This window comes from Phoca vitulina, unplaced genomic scaffold (genome assembly GCF_004348235.1).
Source record: "Phoca vitulina isolate PV1807 unplaced genomic scaffold, GSC_HSeal_1.0 scaffold4, whole genome shotgun sequence".
Classification (NCBI taxonomy): Eukaryota; Metazoa; Chordata; class Mammalia; order Carnivora; family Phocidae; genus Phoca; species Phoca vitulina.
This window is the reverse complement of record NW_022589707.1, coordinates 13,104,845-13,117,003: the sequence shown is the minus strand read 5'-3', so window position 1 is coordinate 13,117,003 and position 12,159 is coordinate 13,104,845. Positions and strand designations below refer to the sequence as shown.

Here is a 12,159-nt window from a genome sequence, read left to right as displayed (position 1 = left end):
TGACATGAAAAAGAAAGATTGCGGGAGGGACAGAGAAAAGAAGCAAGACAGTCTGAAATCAAACAGTACATTTTATTGTTCACTTGTCAAAGACACGCAGGCACTAAGACAAAGCAAAAGCAAGGCGCCTCCCTTGGTCTCCATCCTGGAGGGAGCTGCTTATCGGCCAGCACAACTTGGGAGCCCATCGCTGTGGCACGTGAGCACTGAACCTGCCATCTCCAACTGTTCCCTTTTAGTCAGGATTCACAAGTTAAGCCAGCTCATGCAGGGTCTGAACGTCAAAGACAGACCACTGATAGACACATATCAAAGTGTCTGTAAGGACAATATTTCAGATCAGGCTCATTATTGGCACATAAACCTTTTCTGCTAAAATTTCTCTTTTTTACATCCTACAAAATTTTAAGGACCTCCTTTCAATTTTTCCACCTAAGTTCTCTTCTAAGCCACAGCTTATAGCCCTGGCTTACCAAAACGTCATAAAATCTAAGGACCTCAAAATCTTCCCCCTTGAGTCCTTTCATCTAGTCACTGTTTCCTGCCTCAGAATACCTTCTCTTAATTCCATTTAATCTTCTGGCTTTGAGGGACTCCCAACTGATCCTTTCTGCTCTGTGTCATCTGAAAAAGCAAAAGGCAAAAGCAAGGCTGGCAGGAAAACCTTCCAGAGTATGGAAGTTTGGGACTATAGCTGTCATTTTCAGAATCAGATAAAAACCTAGGTCTGGATCACTTTCACAAATGTGAAGCAGATTCTGGCCTGAGTCAGATGAAAATGATAGACAAAAATTTCCTACCCATTAAAAGGAACTGTTATTTTTCAAATGCAAAAGTGCTATTATTCATTTATCAACTGAGTCACAGGTTGTTACAACTTATTTTCCACAGGATCTGATGTCAGGCTCATTGTGGTGACTCAAATTCAACTCTGGTGGCTCTCTGTTCTGCTGCTATCAATTTTTTAAGAATGAAACCAAGCAATTCTAATGGTGTACACTCAGCCTGCTTTCCACATACATATCTGCAGAGGAGGGTGTATTTCAATGATGGACATGGAAAGCATCAGTCAGAATTTATCATAAGTAGCTTCTAAATTGTTTTAGGGCCCTAAAAACGTAAAAGATATTTTTCCTCTAGAGAGGAGGCTATCAACCTTGGCTGCCAATTGGAATCACCTGGAAGCTTTGAAAAATGCTGCATCCTAGGTCCTACCCTGCAGAAATGTTGATCTCATTGGTTTAGAGTGATATCTGAGAATCAAGATTACTTTTTTTTTTTTAAGCCCCAGTCTGACTTGGTCCATATCTGGGTCTGCTGGTCCTTCCCTCAAAAGATACCAGAGCTCAAAACACCAAAATACAGCAAAGCTAAGCCAATGATCCCAAGTATTTCAAAGGTTTATTACACACACAGGCTTGGACATGGCTAGGGGAGTCTGTGGGCAAGGGGGCCACAGGCAAAAGGGCTCTCACCCAAAAAGTAGGTGCAAAGAGACAAATGAGGCCAGGTGCTGGTGATATACGTATAGAACTGCCACACACCAGGGGGATTTCTAACTAATGCTGGGTGAGGACTAACTTCAGATGCTCCATTCCGGTTGTGGGGAGGGAGGTATCAAAAGGGCAGGAGAGGGTACATTGCTCAGTCTTGCTGGGAGTAGCAGAAGTGAGTAAAGTGGCAGCATCTGACAATTTCCACCCTAGTAGATGCTTCAAGGTTTGACAAAATGTCATTTTGCTGGGAGTTACTTATCATGTCCAACTCTATTTCTCTAGAGTAGCCAAGCAGACAACCACTACACTCTAGCAGTACTTCTCAAACTTTAATGTGCATATTCACCTGGGGATCTTGTTAAAATGCAGATTCTGCCTCAGTAGGTCCAAGCTGGGTCAGAGAGTCTGCACTTTTAACAAGTTTCCAAGTGATATCAATGCTGCTGTTTCATGGACTGCACTGGCCCTATTCTTGGGAACTGTCTCCCCTTGAGTTATAGGCCTCTCACAAATGAAAATCCCATGGTGGCCTCTGGCTTACACATTCTGGGTCGCTGTGGAGGATCTGTAGGTACTGGAAAAACTAACAACCCTAAAAATGGGGCCCAGATAAGTGGAGAAATACTACAGCCATCTAACTCCATATTACTGCTCCTCAAATATTTACGGCATTTGTTAACTGTCTTCCCACTAGAATGGATACTCAAAGCGAAAGCATGTGTGTACAGCTTCCCACTGTAGCCCTAGAGCTTTCCAGTACGGCGTGGGAACCTAAATTTGCTGGCTCAAGGAGGGACTGGATGAGAGGATGTGGGCAGCGCATGTCATGCTGGTGTTTGGTTACCCCAGTCTGTGCTACTAGTTCATTCCAGGCAAAGACAAGTAAGTGGGGCAACAACCTCAGTCTTGCCTTCTGGCCAATACTTAGGTAGGTATGCCTGGCAAAGGGTGCAAGATGATAAAGACAAGAGACTATCCTGCATCTTCTCAATTCTAATTTTTTTTAAAGATTCATTTACTTGAAAGAGAGAGCATAAGCGGGGGCGGGGTAAAGAGAGAGGGAGAGAGAATCTCAAGCAGACTCCCTGCTGAGCACAGAGCCCAACCCGGGGCTCAATCCCAGCACCCTGAGATCATGACCCGAGACAAAATCAAGAGCCACCCACTCAACCAACTGAGCCACCCAGGCGCCCCTCTTCTCAATTCTATTTAAAACACACTGGGTATACTGTGTCCAGCACAAGAGAAGACAAAAATGGAAGAGGTATAACTGGAGAGAGACCATATTTTTTACTTTGGTTTCCTTCAATTGCCATAATGAACTTCAGAAAGAAAGGGAAGCAGCCTCTGGAAAGTATAACCGGAGTATAACCCTGAATCTTAACTCCACGAGACCCCCCCCCCCCCAAAGGACCACGATGAAATGGCAAAGGAGAAACTCTGAGCCTCAGGAAAGGTATTCATCCATCCTCAGAATTCAATCATTCACAAATGCCTACTAGCAAAACTATCTCACAAAATTAGAAAACTAACAAAATTAGAAGTGCAAGTACCTGAGGCAGCATATAAGCAAGTGTAAAACACAGATTTCACTGACTAGCATGGACCCCACAAGGCCAGCACTGATTCTCAATGATTTTCAAACTGTAGGTTGCTACCTATTAGTGGACTGTGAAATCGTTTTAGGGGGTTACAACCCGCAGTTTTTTAAAATGGAAACAGAATAAAATAGAAAATATGAAGGCAGAAAGTAGAATGTAGTATTATTTCTTATGTTTATTAATATATCTGTGTGCACTGCATCATAATTTAAAATGTATTATTGTAGGTCACGATTTAAAAAATTTTTAAATACCCATCTACACCAAGGAGGACCACATTTCATACAGTGTCACAACTAAATAAGTAATGTTCACAAACTAAGAGGGCACCTTTATACTAGAGATGGTATGGCAGAGTAGCTCAAAGCATGGGTCTGGAGCCAAAGTGACTGCCTAGTGGTGAAGGGTAAATCACTTAACTTCTCTAAGTCTCAGTAATTCCAATAATAGGAATAGTAATACTACTACCTCATGCTATAACAATCAAATAAGATATATGTAGAGTTCTTGGCACAGAGCCTGGCATAAGCAAGTGCTTGATAAAATATTATGCATTACTATCACTGCTTAAGTGCAAGTCTGCTATGTTTCTTTTACATTATTTCAGAGGTAAAATACTAAAGAACAGGGGTTAAGGTAACTCATGTGAGCAAGACTGTGACTGCTACCTAAGTAAAAACGGAGGAACTCATCTAATTCTGGAAGAACCTATTTGGAATAAAGAGCTTGCCATTGCAAAAGAGCAAGATGGAAGAGTCATGAACTCACAGAAATGCCACGAAGTTAAGACACAGTGAAGAAAGACAGCACAGGTCAATAAAGGCACAAATGAAATTCTCCCACCAGGACACCTGAATCTTGCTCTTCTTTTAAACTGCCACCAGGAGTTCTGACCCTGGCCCACAAAAGTACGAAGGACCTTAAGCTTGCCCTGTTTCCCAGTCTTGTTCAAACTGTGAGGAGCCGCATCCTGTGCTCTTAAGAACCAATTATTAATTAGAAGCCCCGGAAAGCTGGACGGTGCTTGTTATTATTAAATCTAATATCAAAAAGGGATGTGGATAATTACTGTATTTGCTTCTCTAACTGATCCTGATGAAACACGCTGAAGTTACTCTCGACACAAGTATCACCACTGGTAAAGCGCTCACTTTGCTGGCATCTCATCAACGGTACACTCGAAACTCCTATTGCTTGCTGTTAAACAGTTTATATTGGGCTAAACACCGTTTGGTAGCCATTGTCAAGAAAACTGGAGTTGCTCAGGCATGGCAGCAGTTACTGATGTTATTTGTTTGGAAGCCTTGTGATTTAGTGAATCACTAGCAATTGTTAAGCAAGTAATTAAACTATAAAGCCAAGACCTGTGATTTTCAGTCTTTTCAAAGCAATAATCATCAAAATTCCAAGTACCATTTAACTGATTCCCTTCTAAACACGCTGGCAACGTTTATGTTGTCATTCATCCAGTTGTATAGTTTATAAAAACTAGATTATGGCCTTTATAGAAATTAGATGCTGCTCAACTACTTCGCTAAACATGAGAGGTTTAAAGGAAAAATTCACAGAAATTATTTAATGAGAACTGGACATAAAAAGTTTTGGATCTGCTCACACATATGGCTATCTTAGGTTTAATAATATTTCAAAAGTCCTATTTTTAGGACTGAAATACTAAAATAACCAGACTATTGTTCTTATAACCTTTTCCAAACATAAGGATGCATTATATAAATTTCACAATTTTTCTAAGTGCCTTTAAAATTACAAGCAATTTAGTCTATGATTCATGTACCATACCGACTGCATGCAATTTTTTTTTTACTCCACATCTCAATTATATCTTAATATTATGGGGGCTGAAAATCCATTAAATAAATCATATTTCACAGACTTCTAGTAAAGTAATAATACTTACATGCATTTTAGAAGAAATTGGCCTGCATTATAAATGTATTCATAATGTCATTACCTGCCTTTCCACACTAACTGAGATATTAGGCAGCAGTGCCTACCTACTTCAAGCCACTGATGAAAGCTTTTAGCAAACCTTATGCTTATTCTGTGGCTGGCAATCAGCTCCATTAGTTAATATAATCCAATGTTTACAAACAGCTATTTACCCAATTTATAAAGCAGCTCTTGTAATTAGTGAAACATTGTTACTGGTTAAGATTTAATCTGGTGGCTAGTATTTCTGCACTGTGCTACATAAAGAGACTGGCTGATCTTTAATCAGTTAAAGGACATTGCCTTTTCAAAGGACCTTATTACTGTAAAGTGTTTTACTTACAAAGCATACTGCCATTAAGAAAATTAATTCATTAAAAATCTGTATTACTTAAAAACAATACATCAGTGGTGTTATAAGATGGTAGGAAAAAAAATAATCCTAGCAAATACCTTCAACAATTTAAGAAAACGTATAGTATTTTAGGGACCTGCCAACACAGCTCTTCTCTATCCAACTGTTAAATATTAAGTAATTGTGTCTCTGGTTTACAACCCTACCTTACAACTTACAAGGCACTTTTATGTACATTATCTCCGATGATGTTCCTGATCATTCTGTGAAGTAGGTATTTGTGGCTATTAATCGTCTACATCTAACAGATGGAAATACTGAGGCTCACGGACATTACATGACTTGCCCAAGGACATTAAGCTAGTAACAGCAGGGATTCACACTCTTTCCTCTGTGCTACATTGCAGACTTGGCACATCTATTTCCAGAGCCTGAGTAAACAATCTGAGTAACCCGTCAAGAAGAGACAGAAATATAGACTATAGACTGTACACAATTTGGAAATGGGCTATTCCAAAAGGTCATTTGGAATTTGGTTTGCAGAGATCAATGCATTCAGTCCCAAACCAGCCTGGACAAGTCCTTATTTAGTCTGTAATATTTTTGCACTATGTTAACATAAACATTTTGTGATCCTGGGTAACCTAACCACTCTTTATACCATCACCTCTAAGGAAACATGCATGTCGAATGGAAATAGGAATGCCAGAAAGCTGTCCCCACAGGCCACAGTCCAGAGCAGCAGGGCTCCTCCACCAGCTTCTCACACATGTACCTCCCATGAGTCCCCCACCATCAGCAAAGGACTAGGAAAGGAGAAGGCTCTCCAGGCAGAAAGTTTAGATCTCTGAGCCTGGGGAAGAAGAAGGCAAGAGTGTCCCAAAGAGCAGCTGGAGCTGTGAGGACCACACAGCCACTGGTCCCACAAGGCATGGGGTGCAGTGGACTTTGAGTGCGTGAGAGTTGGGGTTTGTAGGGAACTGCGACAAGTCGGGTAACAGCAGGCTATCCCTGGGCAGATCCATTCAGGATCTCTCATAAAAGAAACCAAGTATTTGCTACGATGGTGGAGGGAATATAATAACCAAACATACCAGCCCTTAATGAGATGAGTACTCATAAGAAGAAGATGGCTCTACATGGTTTCAAATAACTGAAAACTGTCAGTCACTCAAACATTAAAGAGTCCTTTGAACAAATAGGAAGATTTGCAGAGGAGGAATGAAGAGGGTATACTCAAGCATCAAAGTCAAGAGTCTGCGGAAAAAACTCTTGAAATCTCATATAAATTAAAAAAAAAAAAAAAAAGCCTGAAAGACGTATAGGAACAAATGAGTATGCGGTATTCCCATTTATATTAATTCATCATAATTTCTTCTGTGATTCAAATTGATTAATTCAAATTTCTTTTCCCCAGAGCCCATCCACTAATAAATAGTCCCTATGGACATATTCTCTTTTGAGGAAAACTATTAAACACACAGCTCCATAAATGTATCACATGGGAAATCACCTCCTCTAAGGAGCTAGCTATCTAAAAGGTGTGAGTGATAGGAGGCAAAAACATACTACATTTGTCACTCCCATTAGCATTATTAGTGCTAATGAGAAAGTACATGAACAAGAACACACACCTCTTAATTTGAATGTGTTACAAAAAGTGACTAGATTAGTCACAGCTACTGGGATTAAATGTTAGCACGTAATGCTGAAAAACCGCACGAGGCGATGCTTATGGTGGTTTTGCAGCACAATGTCAGCTATTTAATTACAGTTTTCAAGGCATTTAACACCTCTTGGCACACAGAAGCTGGATGTGTGCGTGCCTGTGTGTTATTCAGGCAGTTCGGGATTTCAGGTATAACTCAATTATCTGGCGTCCCTGGGAAATAAAGTGCACCGTGTAAGTGCATTTTCTATATAACTGAGGCTTCTATCTTCATGCATCCTCAATCCCTGATTAAATCTGTGGCCATCTGTAAAAGAAATCTTTCCTCAGAGTCTTACATCTCCCTGTCTCTTTACAGACAATGGGACAGAAAGTAGTAAAGTGCTTCTGAATTTTTTGTTTTGTTTTATGGATGAATCAAGGCCATCATTAGGAATATTCATCACCAAAGTAATACAGTTCCTACTTTTTACATTTTGTCTCTTCCTTCGACGTCAGGTTTTTAGCAGTCATTTCTCCCAGGATCACTATGATGGCTTCTAATTTACGGACTCCATGATTCACTCCAGTCTTGGAGTCTGTGGCATCTTCCATGGACTGGTGGGGGAAATAACTAAACGTGTTAAGAAATATAGTCAAGCCTCTCTGTCGGGCAGCAGCCATCCGCTCACAGGGAAGCCAAGATGGGCACTTGGAAGTACATGCAGGAGCTGTGGAGGAAGAAGCAGCCCGATGTAATGCGTTTCTTCTCGGGGTGCACTGTGGGCGGTACTGACAGCTGTTTGCACTCCAAAGCCCAGCCCCTCCCAAACCCGGCCCGACAAAGCACACAGACTGGAGGACAAGACCACGCAGGGTTATGTCATATATCAGATTCATGTGCAGCGTGGCGGCCACAAACGCCCGATTCCTGAGGGTGCGACCTACGGCAAGCCTGTCAATCATGGGGTTAACCAGCTGAAGTCTGCCCGAAGCCTTCACCTGGTTGCAGAGCAGCGAGCTGGATGCCATCATGGGCCTCTGAGAGTCTTGAATTCTTCCTGGGTTGGCAAAGATTCCACATACAAATTCTTTGAGGTTACCCTCATTGATCCAATCCCATAAAGCTATCAGAAGAAATCTTGACACCCAGTGGATCACCAAACCAGTCCACCAGCCCAGGGAGATGTGAGAGCTGACACGTGCAGGCCACAAGAGCTGGGGCCTTGGGAAGGTTCACGAGTTCCACGACATTACTGGTGGTTCTCGCCACGCGGCAGGGAGAAGATGCAATACTCTCCAGCTCCACCATCACTGCTAATAAGACTAATGTTTGTAAAACTCTTACCCAATAAACAATTTAGGCAAAAAAAGAAATATATTGAATAAGCATCAGTAAGGCTAGGACCAGGGGAATAAGGAAAACAGCACATGGTTTTATTATTCTTATTAGCACTCAGAAATGGAAAGAGAAAGGTATTGTTGCATTTACCCTGTCGGTTTCCATTTTTAGGAGAAGATAGCAGGGGAACTCTTAGACCCCAGATTCCACATCCAAGATCCAAGTCCCAGCACAACCAAAGAAGCCAATTTCTCAATGGCCAACATCCTCTCAGAATAATTTAAAGCTGATGTTTCCCAATCACACAGGTGCCTTATTTTTAGGCACGCCTATTTTCTTTCATCCATTCTTTCATGATTCCTCCTGCTAAAGGCATTATGATCTGTGTGTTCAAATGAACGAAACTGATTATGGTAGGATAGCAATTCATTGAATTCTGTCCACAAATTTGTGACTATATCCAACATAAGAAGCGGTAGCCGATGTCACTACTTAACAACAACAGTCTTAGGTTCATAGTCATCCTTGAAGACGGTAGTTAAAAGAAGGCACTAGATTTCTTACGACTTTATGGCGGGGCTCTAGCTGCAGTTACTGCCCAGGCAGCCACATCGATGCGTCACCCCCCAAGGCCATCCTCAGCTATGCTCCCTAAAACTCTCCCTGCTGCTCAGCATAACCACACTTCAGCTCTCAACAATGCTCTTCCTTGTCCTCTTCAAAACATCCCCTCTGAGACCATCCGCAAGCCACTCCCAGACTACAGTTCTTCCTGCAGGCTCTGCTCCCCTACACAGATTCGTGACTTGAGATTCCATCTCTTAAACCATAGCCTCCTTATTTTCTATCTTTTTATCCTCCTTAACAAACTATAACTCTCAAACTTCCACCTTCACCAGCCAGTCACCCACTTCCTGGGGCTGCTGGGTTCTCTACCTGGCTGGAGACCACAAAAATCAGCAACTAAATCCTGTTCTGCTTAACATCATCATCTCCCCTGCTTTTCCAGCAAATTGCTGGGATAGATGGGTGGTCAGACAGGCAGGAATGTAGTCAGGGAGGCAGGAGATGTTTACAAAAAGCACAGGACAGGGTGGGAGAACCCTAGCGCCTGGCTTCCCATGGACAACAGTGGGATCTGTATGCAGACCTCCCAATCCTTGTTAACCTAGCCAAACACAAGGACAGGAGCAGTCACCTACAGGAATGTAATAGCAGTACAGTGATGATGGTTCACAAAGCACCTTCATACATCTCATCTCTCTGAATTTCCAGAACAAAACTCTGAAGAACCCACGGTCATTTGAAAGATGAGGAAACAGATTCAGAAAGACGGGATCATGGCCCAAATCATATATTTAATGAGCAGGAGAGCTAGGGAGGAAATTACCCTGAGTCCTGACTTCCATTAAGTGTCCTCTCAGGGTCCCCATAACAATTCTAGGCCTGTATTTGTTGACAGGGACCATCCAGGAGGCACAAACTTCTTTCTAATGAGGGGAATGCACAAAGTCCCACAAGGCAGGAGAAGAGGAGAACACTATTACATTCATTCAAAAAAAAAAAAATCTTTACAGTGACTAGTTTATCATCCTTGATATAGTGAGAATAGGGGTTGAAATAAATTATTTATGATGTATAACAGTTTAATGGAGTATAAAACAGACTCTCTTTTTCACAGTTAGTAAAAGTTGTGGGGTTCTTACTGTTGCCATATCCAGACTAAGCCTGCATCCTACTCACCCAGACTTTTGACAGGAGCATCAATTTTCTAAATTGTTCTCTAACAACTACAAGTTAAGAAAGAAAATCACTCTCAGTGCTAATAATTGCGATTCTCTGAAGATACTAAAGAACCCACTGTAATTTCACATCATTGAATGCTATGGCTTTATACATCAGAAGAATTTTCAGACAGTTTCTCCTGTGTATTTTTAATATTAAAAGAAGATATCTATATGAAGTAAAATGAAGAGCTAAAAATGACATGATGGGATCTAGATTGGTATTACAGACTTGAAAGTGCTGTATGACAACATCATAAAACATGAAGAAAGAAAAATATCTCACACAAATGTCCTCTGAAAAAGCAAACAAGTACTTCTCTTTGTTCAGGAAAACAGGAAGAATGAGCTAAATGAAGTTCACAGGTGAACTTCAATAAATAACAAACTGATGTTATAGCAAAATCCACAATGAAGGCATCTGATTGGCTGTAAGAGTCACAAAACATCCAGCCATGCAAGAGTAATAAACGGTTTAGTGGCGGGGCGCCTGGGTGGCTCATTCGTTAAGGGTCTGCCTTCGACTCAGGTCATGATCCCAGGGTCCTGGGATCGAGCCCCGCATCGGGCTCCCTGCTCGGCGGGAGGCCTGCTTCTCCCTCTCCCACTCCCCCTGCTTGTGTTCCCTCTTGCTGTGTCTCTCTCTGTCAAATAAATAAATAAAATTAAAAAAACAAAAAAACAAAAAAACGGTTTAGTGGCAAAAAGAGAGAAGAGACTCTGGCAAACAATGAGAGAAGAAAAGAGAAAGGATAAGGAATAAATGTGAATAGATCCTTTAAAGAATAAACTACCAGGTATTTAAAGTCACATTAGGAGCACAAAAATTTCTATTTACATATACATTCCAAATACTGCATAAAGGTATTTCAATGCACAAAGAATAACCAAGGGTCTTGATTATTATGAAAATACTTAATAAAAACAGACTAATGTTCATCGTGAAGAATAGATGAATCATATCAGTAAAGAAATTTTAAAAATTAACAGTCATGACTAGGGAACTGCCTTGATAAAAATTTTTTAAGGTGTAAATCTACAGTAATATAAATAATGTGGTATTGGTTCAAGAATTGGCAAATATAGCAAATGAACAGAATTCAAGACCAGAAATAGTCTTCATTCTACATTAGAAATTGGTATAAAATAACTAAGATATCTCTAAGGAGAATGGATACATTATTTATTTTAAAAATTATACTGGCAAAACTGTCTAGAAAAACTTCATGTGATACCATATTCCAAAATAAATATAAGAGTGAATTAAAATTTCATTGTAAAAAATTGAAAGCATAAAAGTAGAAATAAAACTAATTAAATCTTACGGATGGACACACCGTTCTAATCATATACTTCCTATAAAAAGACGGACAGATTTGACTATCTAAAAATTGAAAAAAATATTTCAAAACAATACTGGAAAAATGAAAAAAGGTTATGAATGGGCAATTCAAATTAGCTGTGTGTGAGAGAGAGAGAAAGAGAGAAAACAAAAACATTCCAATATACCCTTTCACCCAACAAATTTGCTTCTAGAAATTTATCAAAAAAACAGAAAACACATCATGGATATCTGCAAAGATTTAGCCCAAAGGTATATTCTTCTCCCTAGCTTTGTTGATAAAATTTTTAAAAATGGAAACAACACAGACATCCAAAAATAAGGAACTGGTCAAATATCCAAACTATACATCCGTGAAAAGATAACCACAGAAAAGTAATAATGCAAAAAAAAAAAAAAAAAATGCAATGTATTTCTGCATTAAAGAAGATTTTATTTTTTTAAAAGTTTTTCCTTTTTTAAAAATTTTATTGATGTATTTGAGACAAATTCAACTTGCATTAATAAAATTTGTTTTAAAAGAACTTCTAAAAAGAAAATTAAGCTAGTTAGATAAATATTGAAGATCCACTAGAATGTAGACCACTGACAGTAGGCACACAAAAAGTGCTCATAAGATTTTCTGAATCAAATTGATTGAA

The 12,159-nt window shown here is 40.0% G+C and overlaps 1 protein-coding gene and 1 pseudogene across 4 annotated transcripts in view; one reads left to right on the top strand and one right to left on the bottom strand.

The window, feature by feature from the left end:
* Window positions 1-12,159, bottom strand: part of CHCHD3 (coiled-coil-helix-coiled-coil-helix domain containing 3) — a 270,756-nt gene that overhangs the window by 129,163 nt on the left and 129,434 nt on the right. The window lies entirely within an intron of this gene.
* LOC116630762 lies at window positions 6,746-10,669 on the top strand (annotated as a pseudogene).